The sequence below is a fragment of the Culex pipiens genome, chromosome 3 (genome assembly GCF_016801865.2).
Source record: "Culex pipiens pallens isolate TS chromosome 3, TS_CPP_V2, whole genome shotgun sequence".
NCBI classification, from domain to species: domain Eukaryota; kingdom Metazoa; phylum Arthropoda; class Insecta; order Diptera; family Culicidae; genus Culex; species Culex pipiens.
In genome coordinates, this window is record NC_068939.1 from 22,661,900 (window position 1) to 22,677,979 (window position 16,080).

The 16,080-nt window shown below is 34.9% G+C and overlaps 1 protein-coding gene across 7 annotated transcripts in view; it reads left to right on the forward strand.

Moving 5' to 3' along the window:
• LOC120418906 (uncharacterized) overlaps window positions 1-16,080 on the forward strand; it is a 428,949-nt gene that overhangs the window by 314,950 nt on the left and 97,919 nt on the right. The window lies entirely within an intron of this gene.

The following is a 16,080-nucleotide window of genomic DNA, read 5'->3' on the forward strand; positions in this document are numbered from 1 at the left end:
AATTTCAAAATTTGCCAGAACTTAAAACACTGCTAAATATATTTAGCTCTAAAGTTGCTCTAAAGCTTATATTTTTTTTATAAAAATAAGAAAAAATGTGTTTTTAAGGAAACTGTTTTTTTTTTTTTTTTGTTAAACTATGAAATAAAAACTATTCTTTTTATTTCACCAATAAATTTGCGACAAATTGAAAAATATTCTTTCACTTTTCTTAGATGAATCGAAAGATGATCAATGTTTGTGAACAAAATAAATAAATAAATAAATAATGTGGTGTTAGCAGTTAAATTCGTTTACTGATTCTTTTTTGAATTTTGCCTCCCCTTACTTCCGTATGAGAGAAAGCGTTCACTGGAGAAAATAATAAACTTTGATATAATTCCATCTCTGGCTACAATATTTAGTTTACAAATAAAATTCAATCTTACAAAAACAATAACTTTTCTATTTCTTTAGACTTTTAAAATCGCCGTAATTTTTTAAACTATTGAAAGCTTCATAACTTAAAACTTAGCTGTGATACAAAAGATGATTATCGTCAAATTGCTTTAAAAAACGTTTGAAACTCAGACAGACATTTTTTAAGAAAGACAAAAAGAAAAATTCTTCAATAAAGGCCTAATTTGTGAGCACATTGATTTTTTTCTTCTTTAAAACCCGGTTCTTTAATATATTTATATTTTTATTTTTACTATAGTTTGAGATAAAAGCGTCTTTTAGAAATCTATCTTTCCAAAAACCTTGCTAGCAGCTATGGAAGAATCTCTTTCAAGAAAAAACATTTTTTTTCATCAAAAAAAAATTAAATTACGAGCCAATTTTCAACATTTTAATATGACAAAAGTGTTTTAAAATGCATTATACACCTGTCCAGATGTAGTTTCCAAAAAATCAAAGTATTGGCGAAAATTGTATTTTCTGCAAAAAAAAATTTGCTGTGCTGTGCATTGGAATTTTATAAAAATTCAAAAAAATTAAACTAGCTCAAACATGCTAAATATGATTAGCAATACAGAAAAATGCATTTTAGATTGTTTTCAGTTGATTACACTTCTATTTTCATGGAAATTTTGAAGTTTTTTGGAAAAATATTTTTTTTATTTTTCAGACCAATTTTGAAGGAGGGGGGGGGGAGGACGACATAAACTTTAATAAATATTTGCAACGGCCTAAACAAAACGAAAAAAATAATTTAAGTGATCCTATCAATGAAAATCACAAAAAATCTTCAACTGATTTTTTTCGATGGTGAAGAAGGTTTGCAAGCGTAAAAAAAAATTTCATCCCTGTACCCAACCCGAGCAGACGAAAATAACTTGGGAATAACATTTTTTTATATTTGAAATTACTAGGCCAATAACATCTTATGATATTTTTAACAAGATTTGTTATTCGTCGTTATGATTTTTGTGTTATTCGATTGTTATTTTAATAACAGATTAATAACATTATTAGTTATTGTTCGAACAAATGTTTGTTATTATTTTTTGTTATTTTATCAACTAATCCGATCATCCCAATAACAGCTGGAGTTATTCTTCCATAACAAAAAATGTTAATGATATTCCCAAGTTTTTTGTCTTTCAACCAATATCAGACTAATAACAAATTTTGTAATGATAACATAAACTGTTATTGAACTTTTATGCAAAAATTAATTTTGCAAGAATAATCCATTAAAATTTCTGTTATTTTAACAGTATTTGTTATTGAAATGGCATGAATTTTGTTATTACCGTCTGCCCGGGAAATCGGACCACTATTTTTGGGTATTTTTGAGTGAAGCAAACATTTTTTATCTAATTATTGTCATAAAAATAATCATAACAAATATTTTTCAATTCAATTTTGATCACAAAATTTAATTTTGGATGTTGTTTTTGATGTTTAATTTTTGAGTATCCAAAAAAAATCAGAATTTTTTATTTATTTTTCCGTTGATTTGAGTATATTTTGTTCTTAAAAAAAACCTTTCGCTTTGTTTCGCTTGTTATATGTTTTTCTTCAACTATGTTTAGTATAGTTATATGCATTGATCTTGCTTATTTTCTTTGTTTTCAATTGGTAGTTCTAGGCCTTTTCTACAATCTCCAATAATAATCTTTTGCCTATTTGCTGTTTTTCATAATTTTCCATGTTTTTTTTCAGTTTATTGAGTGCTTTTCAATCTTTTAAGAGCTTTTAAGTCGCAACAAAGTGTGTCGAAACATAACTTGGGACATTAACAAAATTACTACATACTAAAAAAGAAGGGAATATTAGTAAGAAACAAGCCAAAATAGACCCCAGAAAAAAAAACAATTTTTGTCAACTTTTTACAAGAAATTTTCTTTGAAATCTTTTGTACATTTTTTAACCGTGTCCACCCTCATTCTCACTTTCGATTCGGCACCATACCGAACAAACCTTGAAGCGCCGCGCACAAATCTTGGCTCGTCGTCTTCTCCATTGTCAGACTCTAACTGGTCTCTTCATTTTGGTGCGAGTGAGATGTTCCATAAAATTTAACCATCCCCCTTACCACCCACCCTCAACAAGGCATAATTCAAGTGTAGGTACTTACAGACTCAACCCCCTCCTTCTTTTACAGCAGGTGATGATGGGCTCTAGCATCATACTCACACTCACTGACACGCGATTATCGAGCATTAAATTGCTCTCAAAATTAATCACACGTGCACCATAAATCTGCTTTACCGACCACCGACACCACCAGAAGAAGACATTTCGAGGAAAAGAGGAAGACATTTCGAAGAAAGTGAAGTTGCTCGACGAAGTGAAACAAGATTGAAGACAATTGGATTACGTTTGGTGGTGGTGGTGAGCGAGCGTAAACTCCAGCAAACGAGTGTTTGTTTGGGTGTGTTGGAAGAAACCAAAATTTGGATCATTGTGACGTCACAAGATGACATCTCTAGCCCTTATGCATGCTAGTAGACGAGACGTAAGGTTCAACTCATTTATTTGACCAGGGGTCCGTGTTAGAAGATTTATGATTGTGTGCGCGAAAACGCAACGAAAACAAACGAAAACACATTTTTTTCTATTGTTGAGGCACGTTCAGTAGTAGTGTAGTGTAAATAAAAAAAGTGAAGCATTATAAAACACCAAGAAACGCGAACGAAAATGAACGAGCTACGTGTGTGCCTGACCTAGGCTATCGGCGATTTGTTGGGTTTGTTGGTGTGAAACGATACTCGTTAGAAATGAATAAGAAAAAACGGAGCAAATTAGTTTGCGTGTGCTCGTGCGAAGAGAGGCGCATCGACGTCTTGTGTGCCTGTGAGGAGGAAAATTAGAGAAGGAAAAGCAAGAAAAAAGGGAAAAGCGACGACGGCCATATGACACAATATTTTTTTCCCCAGTGACGTCAATGAAGGAAGAAACGGTGGGTCAAGTGAAGAAAAGTAAGAAGAAGATTCTGGTGGTAGTGTGGTGGTTGTAGCGAAACTCACGTAATCGATGGTGTCGTCGGTATCTTGCAGATTATACAATAGAACACAATAGAAAATCGTCACAAAGAAAATATATTGGAAATGGCGAATTCTTATGTGATAACAACAACTTTGATTGGATACTTAAGTGTTCGCAATGTTGGTGGAAACCGTTCTGAGGACAAAAAAAAAAATTCATATTTTTCCGACTGTTTTTTTAACCCACCAGAGCAGACAAGCAAGAGTGAAATGTTTTTGGTTAAGCTTGAAAGATCTTACGAAAATATTGGTAAAGAAAGGTGAAGAAAATGTTAACAATAGTTCCCGAAAAATCTCGAGTTGGAAAATGAGGCTTAATTAGATGATTGGATTAAAAACATTTTTTCACCTAATTTTAATCTTTTCAGACTACAGACTCTAAGTATCTCAACAACCAGTAGTCTGATCAACAAAATCAAAGCAGGATGCACGATGTTTTTCCTACATGAAGAATTCCATCGTTCTTATGTAGAATATTACATTTTCAATTCAGTAAATGCTAGAATCTTACACACATACCTACACACTAAAAAAAATCCCGTGATTGTGAATTGTTGTTCATAAATGTGAGAGCCTCTACAATTTCACGATTTTGGGAACTAAGTTATCTGTAAAGTCGATTGAAAGTTTGATGTTAAATCTAAAAATGATTTAAAAAATTATGTTTGACAATATTTTAGATTGTTACCAAAAATCACATTTTTTCAAAAAGTCATATGTCCGGTACCGGTTTTTTGCACTTTCCTAAACTAGAGCGCAATAGAGCTTTATGACGTTTCGCGTACACACACTAGCGCACCATATAATTTTGCTGGACGGACAAAATTTAACCTCAATCTCCTTCGTGTACGTACACGCAATACATGCGCACGTAGATAACTTTAGAGATGCCTTAAAAATTAAAACAAAAATCAAAGAGTACTTATTCTAATACTTTACTATTGATTTATTTTATTTTTAAAGCTTACCGTTGCAAATATTTCTTGAAGTTTAGGTCCCTCGACTCTAACCAAAGTCGAGCAAGAAAAAATTATGAAATTGAATTTGAAATTGAGCCACAGTTATAACAATTGAATCAAAAAAGTGTTGAAGATGCATTTAACACCTGTCCAATTGTTTTGCAATCATTAGTTTTCAAAATATCCAAGCAAAGACGATTTTTTTTTTTGCTAAAAAACAGTTTTTGCGGAGCTGTACATGGGAATTTTACTAAAAAATATAAATATTTTCAATCCAGCCCAAACATGCTAAATGAAATTATCAATTCAGAAAAATGCATTTTAGATTGTTTTCAGTTGATGCAACTTTTATTTTCATTGAAATTTTGAAGTTTTTTGAAAAAATAATATTTTTTTGCCCTCTGATTTTTCGGACCAATTTTGAAGGGGGAGCGACATAAACTTTTAAAAATATTTGCAACGGCCTAACTTTATTTTAAAAGTCCTGATACCAAAGACACCAAATCGTTCAAAAAACTCCTTTTGAGGTACAGATTTTCACAGTCCAGACTCGTTTTTTCGAGGGCCTTTAAAAATCACTTCGGATAATCGAATTGAAATAACTTTTTTTTTTTGTTTAGTTTTTTAATGGCGATGATGAAATATTCTAAAAATGCATTTTGTTATTTTTAATAGGCAATCAACTACTCAAATTGGACTATAATGGGGTCGCAGATCATAAAGTAAGAAAGTAAAAACGAAAACTTGTACTTCGCCTAATGAAACTTTTGTTAATCACAACTTCGGATAATCGAGTATGGACTGTATTTATATTTCCATGCCTATTTTGGTTGACTAACCCGCAAAATTGTAAGGAGGCTTATATGGAGAAAGCTAATGATTTAAAATGGCTTCTTTTATCGTATGGAATGAACAATGTTTCATTTAATAAAAAAAATGGAAAAATCGACTTTTTTAATGAGTGTTTTTCTAACCATACAGCAGTTCGATATGAAAGTTAACGAAAAAAATAAATGTGCTTCGATCGGGCCCAACATTTTTGTGGGTGGTTCCTTAGCCAAAATGATTAGACTTTTATTTTTTGCTTGGCCATTAGGGTGACCTACGCCGTGTTAGGGCGGTCCGAAAAATGGGCATTTTTGTCAATTTTCACAAAAAAACACTTTTTTAATAAATCATAACTTTGCTCCATTTTAATCGATTTTATTTGTATTGGACGCAAATGAAAGGTGATAAGTTTGGTTTTAAAGGAACAATAGAAGAAGACCAAATAATCTAACCAAACATTTGAAAAAGCCATATGAAAACTTACTATGGCGTTCTGACGGTGAATGGACCAAAGAGCCAATGTCTAAAAATATTTTTAAAGGATACCTGGGAATATTTTACGTAACATATCAATATTTGGGCGAGGTTCATTAACAGGATTCCGAGACATCTTTTTTTAATGGGAGGTTTTCGACGAGCCGCGCCAATTTTTTGCCGTTTTCATCATTTTCCCGTTTTCGCGCGGCGCGTCGAAAATCCCAGATTTTTTTTTCAAATCATATCTCAGAATCCGTTTAATGAACCTCGTCCATTTTTTGATATGTTACGAAAATTTTTCCGAGGAAGCCGTTAAAAATATTTTCAGACATAGGCTCTTTGGTCCAGACACCGAGATTTTTAGGAAAAAGAGGTTTTTGTGAAAATCGACGATAATGGCAATTTTTCGGACAACCCTAACACGGCGTAGGTCACCCTAGTGACCATTCAAAAAATAGGGGTGTAATTATTTTGGCCAGGGAACCCCCAGAAAAATGTTGAACCAAATCAAAACACTTTTATTTTTTTCTTTATCTGGGCTGGTACAAATATTTTTAAAAGTTTATGTAACCCCCCCCCCCCTTCAAAATTGGCCCAAAAAATCATTTCAATGAAAATTCAAGTGCAACCAGCTGATATCAAATTAAAATACATTCTTCTGTGTTTAAAATTATTTTTAGCATGTTTGGGTTTATTAAAAAATCTTAAGATTTTTTGAAAATTTTCGATGCAAAATCTTTTTTTTCGATACAATTTTTGTTTTTGTCAGATCTTAGATTTTTTGAAAACTAATGATTGCAAAACAACTGAACTAGTGTAAAATGCATTTTAAAACACTTTTTTTCATTTAAATGTGAAGACTATGGCTTGTTATTTAAATTTTTATATTTTTTTATTTTTTTGCCCCCCCCCCCCTCCTTGACCTCGGCCAGGGCCGAGGGACAAAAACTTTTTTAAATATTTGCATCGGCCTAAGGAACTGCTGTATAATTTATTTCTGACAACTTTTCTAAAAACACAACAATATGAAATTTTTCGGCAAATGAAAAGTTTTCAACAACAATTTCGGGAATTTCCGTGATATTTTTAATTTATGCAATTTTTTTGCGAGGGGCCATTTATTGCATCATTCAGGTTAACAATCAAGAAGAAAATTATGATATTTTTTAGAATTGAAATCGCATTTGACCTTGTTAAAGCTTCTGTGTGAAAATTTCAATTGACATTTGACAATATAAATCTTGCATCCATATATCTTCAAATCAATGAGAAAGGACGTTTTGATTAACCTATGAATTAAAAAAATAACGCTCTTGAGCAAAATTTCGAATCATTAAGTTTTCCTAAAGGATCTAACATTTTGCGATTTATTACCTGAAGCACGTTTCCTAAAGAAAGCGAAACAAAATAATATTTTTTTTTCATTATTTACAAAATAAAAATGAAACTTAATCATTTGCTGTAAATATTGCTCACAGCTTTTTAATATTTGTGGAAAATTGGAATATTCTTTTTTTATATTATATCTTTAATGCTTAGGAAATATTACTTACTCAATCATATTGAATTCATTTTCTTTTTTTACGTTCACGGACTAATAAATTATTGCCACGAGACAAAAAAAATATGCCCCTTGCCTCTGACCAAAGTCGAGAGGGGGCAAAAGTGCATTTTAAATTGATTTTAGTTAATTAGTCGAATTCTTCATTTTTCAAAACAAAAACAAATTTGAATGATTTTTCCTCGACTCACGTCTGCACTATTTTGTATTGGTAAGATCAAAATCCCCAAATTTTGAGATTACCGTAATCCGGGCTGACGTTGATAAGGTTAGTTTTTTTACGAAATAGAAAATACGAATTAAATACAAAGAGAGTGAAATCTTACTGACCTCACTAAAGAAGTATTAAAAGATCCTCAAGAAGTAGTTTTCAACCAGTTCAAATATGCTTGAAAAGCATTTTTTTTTTTCATTCAGTATGATTCTAAATTGGCAAAAGGACTACATAATCGGATTCTTTGGACAATTATACACTAATCGCTGCTAAATTTTTATCAAATTGTTGAAACAGAAATCAAACCTATCTTCCGATTTATTGACACTTTAAGCACAACATTTAGTACATGTTGATAATTAATTAATCAAGCTACAAAACTGGATTTATGGAAAAATTCTTTTTCTTTTGATTTTTGATCTAACTTGGAACTTTTGTTTACCTAATTTGAAAGCTTACTAATGATCAATTTAACGTAATAAATTCAATGTTGTCACTTCTAGACCGACATTTGTAAAACTAAAAAAATATGGTGCAGAAAAATCCCGGCGAAAATTTTGTGAAGTACCAAGACAAGTAACATTTCCTTCACACCCCATTAGAAGCACCAATTAACTGTAACACCGCACGCATCTAAAGCGCAATTTATCAAACCAATTTCCCTTTGATGAATCGTCAATTTCACTAATTGTGCGCCAAAAACGGCGACCTTCGCATGCATAACGTGCACCAAAACTAGACAGAGAGAGAGAGTGAGACGAAAAATCTGGCACTTTTCAGTCAGTATACTTCAATTTCCGGTGCCCCCCGGGGAAAATCCCCGAGGAGTGGCAAATTGCAGCCAATTTTGCTGCGCGCCGCCTGCGAAAACTTGCAGCACCGACTGACCGATTTTAATTAAAATGTCATTCCAACTCGGTAACGAGACGACGACGACGTTCCGCTCGATATGACCTCTGGTCCGGAACGCCGGCGGATATGGGCCCCGGAGTTGAGTGTGTCAATGTGGTTTTTTGACAGCTGCGCGCGTCATAATGGCGGCGGATGCTATAAAATGGGGCGTTCAGCTGTCAAAAGAGAGCAGTGGTGCCAGTCGCAGGAGCTTCGGCTCAACTAGCTTCTTCTAATGGTTCTGAGAGTGGATGGGGCAATTTTTGGCACTTGTCACCGCGCACTGAGTAATGAAGACGTATTTTTCAGCTCCGGTTGAGATTAAATCGCGCTTGGAAAATGTCAATTGCGACAGATCGCCTTTATGAGTTTTTTTTTTTTTCGTTGATATCTTTCGAATCTTCGGTGACTCACTTTAAACAGGCAACCGAGTTAAATGACGCGTGGGAAGCCGAAGCAGAATAATGTTAAACACCCAGGAACCGTGTTGCCAACCAGGGGCAATTAGAATTCAATTAAATTCTGATTCATTTACCCACCGCCAGTAACTGCAGTGGCATTTGCGAAAAGTGTGGGCAACATTCCACCGCACTGGGCTGGGATGGCATAAATATAGACTATTAGCGACGGTGGACAGCATTAAATTGCATTCATTAACGGAGAACGTAAAGTTGGACGGCGCAACATGGCGGATAAAATGGGGACTCGCTCGGACAACGGGATTAAAGTCAGATGTAGTTGTTGGAGGAATTGTGAATCAGCGAGGATTTGCATTGATGATTGAATTCAACCAGATGAATATTTTATTTTTGAAGCAGGAATTGGGAAAAGCGGGATTTAAGTTGGCAACACTGGTTTGGGTTTGTTTTGGATCTGTTTTCAACAAATGGTTTATTCGACTCAAAAAAATATGATCTGCATTCTAATTGAATCAAACTTATCCAAAGAGGATTACGATGCCAAACTGACAAGGATAGTACAGAAAAAGGTCAGCAAAACATTTGCTAATCCAATTGTGCACTAAATACACGTCCCGTTAAAGACGACATCCAATAGGCAACCCAACCGACCGCAAATTCCACCAATTCACAATTCGATTGCCCCGCAACATCCGCCTCGGCTCCAAATTGTCCGAAAACCGTGTCCAACCAGCCAGAAACTTTTAGAGACCGCCTCCGGCAGTGTCCTTTCGGTGACCCAGATATGTACCATCATCCCGGAATTGCAGGCTCGATATAGTCGGTGGATGGTTGTGGTCCCCAATCCGTCACACTTTTCGCAAAATGCATCCGACCAATTTTGGGGCGCTCGGTGAAATATGGCATGGTCCGGTCCAGTCTCGTCATCGTCGGCATCGTGCGTTGCTCCACATTTTGGATGTGGTTAAATTTTGCCCAAAACGTTATTCTTCGGGCAATTCAAAGTTTTTTCTTTGTATTTAATTAATTTTTTATATGCAATTTTGAGCAATGTCTCTGGCAGACAGAGTTTCACGAAATTCATGTTTTATAATTCTTCCGATAAATCTTTATAAAAAAGTGACATAAAGTATAACTTATGTGAATTTAATTTCATTGAAATTTTCGAAATCTAATCTCAAAATACTTCATTTCACGTATATGTCAAAATCCAACAACAGCCTTGCCAAATTTTAGAATTATATATTGATCGCTCCTTACTATCAAACCGATTTTTCACAACATTTTTTTTATTTTGATGGTAAATTAAGACCATTAAGATATTTTACACCACTGTGAAGTAATTTTCTGCTCGATTCAGTGTCTCACGTTGTTTATGAATGGTCCCATAGGTTTTTGGCTATTTTTCCAAAGATTTGAGAATATTTTTTTCGAGATGGACCTTTTTCTAACTTTTCAATAAAGTCAAAGGAGAATGGGCAAATTTGTATGGGAGCTGGTCCAAGGATGTACACGAACGGGACCAACTTTTTTCGAATGATCTCGCCGAGACATGAAAAAAAGTCTTCTGGACCAACTCTCTAAACCCCGGGGTTCAAAAGTTACAAGTTGTTGAAGCTTGAGCATTTTGGGTTAAAATGTACAAAAAATCGTATTTTTGCTATTTCTAAAATCATTCATAAAATCTCTGTTTCATTATGGATTTCGATTTTCTTGACTTCATTCGACGCGTATCAGCAAAAACTATGAGTTCTGATATGTCTTAGCATGATTGAAACATGATTTCTCTTGTTTTTATCCGTTTGAACCGTTTGTTCAAAAGGCATCCCATAGAAACAAGTCGAAACTTGAAGATTTTGAAACCGGGTCCAACCCAGACTGCTTCAGTGAGTATGGAAGGCTTCAGTGCAATGTTGTAACAACTTATTGGGATGGTCTGAGTCATCCGAGAACTCCTTGGAGTTAAGACCGGTGAGTCTACCGCCGTAACAAGCAAGATGTTGGCGGTTTTTGACCACGGACCATACCCGCATGGCTTCAGTGAGTATGGTAGACTACTATGCTGATGTGTTGGAGTGTCCTGGGTTCTCCTAGGACTCCCTGGAGTTAAGATCTGAGGGTCTACTACCGTAACAAACCAGCGGTCGACGGTTTATGACCCCGGAACATACCCGCATAGCTTCAGTGAGTATGGTAGACTGCTTTGCTAATGTGTTAGGATGTCCTGGGTCATCCAAAGACTCCCTGGAGTTCCCAACATCCCAACACATTAACAAAGCAGTCTACCATACTGTTTGAAGCTATGCGTGTATGTTCCGGGGTCAAAACCGGTCGACATTTTGCTTGTTACGGTAGTAGACCCACAGATCTTAACTCCAGGGAGTCCTAGGAGAACCCAGGACACTCCAACACATCCGCATAGTAGTCTACCATACTCACTGAAGCCATGCGGGTATGATCCGTGGTCAAAAACCGCCGACATCTTGCTTGTTACGGCGGTAGACTCACTGGTCTTAACTCCAAGGAGTTCTCGGATGACTCAGACCATCCCAATAAGTTGTTACAACATTGCACTGAAGACTTCCGTACTCACTGAAGCAGTCTGGGTTGGACCCGGTTTCAAATCCTTGAAGTTTCGACTTGTTTCTATGGGATACCTCTTGCACAAACGGTTCAAACGGATAAAACAAGAGAAATCATGTTTCAATCATGCTAAGACATATCAGAACTCATAGTTTTTGCTGATACGCGTCGAATGAAGTCAAGAAAATCGAAATCCATAATGAAACAGAGATTTTATGAATGATTTTAGAAATAGCAAAAATACGATTTTTTGTTCATTTTAACCCAAAATGCTCAAACTTCAACAGCATGTAACTTTTGATCCCCGGGGTTTAGAGAGTTGGTCCAGAAGACTTTTTTTCATGTTTCGGCGAGATCTTTCGAAAAAAGTTGGTCCCGTTCGTGTACATCCTTGGACCAAATTTGCCCATTCTCCTTTATCAAAGCAAATAATCCTTTTACTCGATCTTTATTTTTTCTATCTTTGAAAAACACTTGTAACATTTTGAGGCCGTTACAATTATACTTTCAAAGTTTATGTCGCCCCTACCCTTCAAAATGAATCGGAAAAATCTGAGGGTAAAAAAATATTTTTTCAAAAAACATCAAAATATCCACGAAAATAGAAGTCTAATGAACTGAAAACAATTTCAAATGCATTTTTCTGCATTGATGATTTTTTTTGGATACCCAAGTAACATTTTAAACCAACTAGCCACCAACTAGTCTTATTGAGGTTTTATGGTAGCATCTTGATTGCTTAATAGTTTTATTTGGGCATTCACCGCAACCAATAAGCAAGAGCTAATTAAAAGGTTCTAACAAGGTTTTATGTCTCGGACATAAAACCTGGTGAAAATAAAAGCCAACTGGCTTTCAAAAAGGTTTTATGATAGGCTTGAAAACCAGATGGCAATGCCATGCCAAACGGTTTTATCGCATGCTTCTTTAAAACCAAGGGTGTTGTAGCTGTCAAGTGCCATTAGGCATGCAGAAAGCTCACTTAAAACCATAAGCTCCTAAAAGAGCATTTAACGCAGCCAAATAGCAATGCTTAAATATGCTAAACGCATGGTAGGATTGAATATGATTGACCGCCATCTTGGCAGAAAAAGTTGAAAAAGCATAAATTTGATTAAAATTCGATGAAAACACACAATTATGATAAATTTCTGACATCGTTAGCATAGCCATAGAAGTTCAAAAATAATTTAAACATTTTTTTGCGAAAAAAATGCGAATAAAAAAAATGTCATTAAAATCTGTGATTGCAGAAGAAATATTTTTTTATAAAGCGAGTTGATTTTTTTGGCTCTATCTACCCCACATTTATCGATAAAATTTCAACCGCAGCTGAATTTGAGTCACCAATTGCGAGGAGTAAGCTTTGAAATTATTTTATTTACTTCCAATATCTATCATATCATCATCGCAATTTTTAACAACCATCTCCATTATTTCATTTGGCAAGACCTGGGTGCTGAAAAGACAGAATGCGTAACATAATTTCCGAATGATCCCTACTGCTCTTCACTAATACAACTGCACTACAGCTTTAAATATAAACAAAGTAGAAGGCTATGTTCAAGCTCAAGCGTGACATATTTTTTGCTGCTGAAGTGACTTGTTTTGAAACATTTTAGATCTGTTGATTTTAAAGTTTTTGCTGAAAAATTAAGTGCTTTGCGCTTTTTTTGTTCGTAGACTAAATAATGAGCGGCCAAAAGAGTCAATCTTTGTTTTCCACGTGACGAACAATTACAAGTGGGTGGAATTTTATGAATCTGAAGAGCAACCGAATAGAAGTTCCTTGATTTTGTATCTTTGAAGCGCAGTGATAATATCGGAGTAAGTTTATTCAATATTAGTTAGCTGGTGCCATTCATAGCTATTGATAATTCGTCGCTAACATTTCAAAAAACCTCATAAAAATAGGTTTTGCGTGAGACATAGCGCTTATTTAAATGTTAGCGGCAAATTATGCCAATCTCAATTCCAACCCTCTTCTAAAAATTTGTTGACTTCGAATACCTCAAAAGCTCGACGCCCTCGACTTTTTTATTCCTGACAAAATAAATCATAGATCGATTACAATACTTGCCACTTCTTGGTATCATTTTTCAAACAGTAAATTGGTTCCGCTTTGACAGTTCTAAATTGAGGCCGCTTTGCGGACAACTATTCCGCACCCAGGGCAAGACGAAGACTTATTTTTTGCCAGTATAAAATCTGTTTGTCATAAGACGCATGAAGACGTATGAAATGTAATTTTTCCCTAACTCCTAACAAGGTTTTAGCAAAGGTTTTATCAAGGGTTTAAGGAGGTTGTTAGGATTCAGTTGGAAAGCCTTGAACTCCTATTTGGGTTTTATAAATAAAAAGTAACAACCTTTTGCGGAGGTCCTTTGGGGTTTTAAGTGGGGTTTATCGAGGTTCTGGGAAGTTTTGTCACGACCTAAAAAATGAAAAAAATCAACTCGCTTCATCAACAATTATTTTTTTGTAATTGAGCAATTCCAGCCCAAAACAAGAATTTATTAGGTACATTTTTCTCGACCCTCTCCGATTTCAATGAAACTTTGTAGACATGTTATCCAAGGCATATATAAGCCATTTTTGTGTATATGGAGCCAATAACACTCGATAATGGCGTAAGTGTTTTAAATATTTTTGTATTTTGGAATTTAAATGTTGCTGTATCTCGAAGCCGTTGTATCGTATCAAAAAGTGGTCAAAGACAAACTTGTAGGATATTTGTATTTGTAATACACTGCAAAAAAAAAACACTCCACTTTTATGAGATTTTTTGATTTTTAAGTTTAAAAGTCAAATTTGAAGGTGGGCCCACGATTTTTTTCTTCGTTCAAAAAATTTTCGAAGAGCCCGTCAAATTTCCTACAAGTTTGTCTTTGGCCACTTTTTTTGATACGAACGATGAAACGGCTTCGAGATACAGCAATATTTAAATTACGAAATACAAAAATATTTAAAACACGTAGGCCCTTCTCAAATGTCATTATCGAGTGAAACTGGCTCCATATATAGAAAAATGGCTTATATAAGCGTAGGATAACATGTCTACAAAGTTTCATTGAAATCGGAGAGGGTCGGGTACAACCGATTCCCTATTTGACGTGGAATTGCTCTATGTCAGAAATTCAGCATAAATGTTTGATTCATCAAATGCTAATCAAATTTATTGCTTTTCAACTTTTGTTACCAAGATGGCGGTCAATCATAATCAAACCACGCGTTTAGCGCCATATTTATGCATTGCTATTTGATGGCGTTAAATGCTTTTTTAGGAGCATATGGTTTTAAGTAAGCTTTTTGCATGCCTAAAGGCAATTCACAGCTACAACACCCTTGGTTTTAAAGATGCATGCAATAAAGCCGTTTGGCATGACACTTCCATTGGGTTTTTAAGACTCACTTAAAACTTTCATAAAACCTTATTGAAAGCCATTTGGCTTGTATTGTCAGCAGGTTTTTATGTCTGAGGCATAAAACCTTCTTAGAAACTTTAAATCAGCTCATGCCAATAAGCGATCAAGATGCTACTATAAAACCTGAATAAAACTAGGTGATGGTTTGAAAATATTACTTGGAATAGAATGCATTGCAATTATAAAAAAAAGTTGCGATTTTAAAGATATTCAAATTACTTTGATTTTGTGATTGTAGTTGAAATTTTCTTTTTTCTGTTTACACAAGCCAATAAAAATTTAATTTGAGTAATTCCCACTTTGGGGGAAAAAATAAGCATGGTATTTCTCCTAAGTTTGATTGGAGATTCAGCAAAGTTCATCACTGTTACATAAAACTCAGAAATAACATGCAATGTGTATGAGGGATACATCGCCCTAATTTTACTTACAAACTATTGAGAAACCACCCCATTCACACCAAATTTTCTTTTTATAAAATAAAATTGCACGTGATTCTGGGGAACATTAAGTATTTTCTTCTCTATTAATAATGGAAATTTATCGAAGCCCTTCTTCAGCCACCTTTCACTATCGATATTTGGAACCAACACTGAAATCCGTCCAATTTGCACAATCGATCGCTTGTTAACTGCTTCCCCCAGCTGTTTCGAACTTGTTTACCAACAATCGAAAAATCAACAGACAACAAACCATTCCAAACTGCCAGAAATACTCAACACACTGAGCAAACATCCTCCTCGAAAGTATCCTTTTCCTCCCCGATCGATTTTCCCAGTCCGCACCCTCGGGCGCAAAAGCTAATCAAATTTTCTGTTCCGGAGATCAAATTTCAGGCTTTCGCGTTGTTTCTGAACACTTCATTAATCAGCGCAAAGCTTCGTCGGTTTCTGGTTCCGGATAAGCCCCGCACTATCATATTTGTCTCCACAATAGCTATGGCACGTGAGCTGTTTCCAGTGTCAGTGTTGCCATCATCCGTCGCCTGCAGACGAATGATTTCGGACCGCTGAGCCGTGAAGCAAACGGTCCAATGATTTTTGTTTTTTGGGCGGGAATGTGCTTGTTGATTTCAGGCTGATTTTGATATTCATTTTTATTCCATTTCTTCATGAATAAATTTTAAAAAGAGACAAATTAATTTATGAGAACTTATATAATCATATTTTTAAGACATTATCATCTTTTTTGTTGTCCAGACATTTGATCTTTTTTCCCATGCAATAACCGCAGGCCGGCAGCGAAATTAT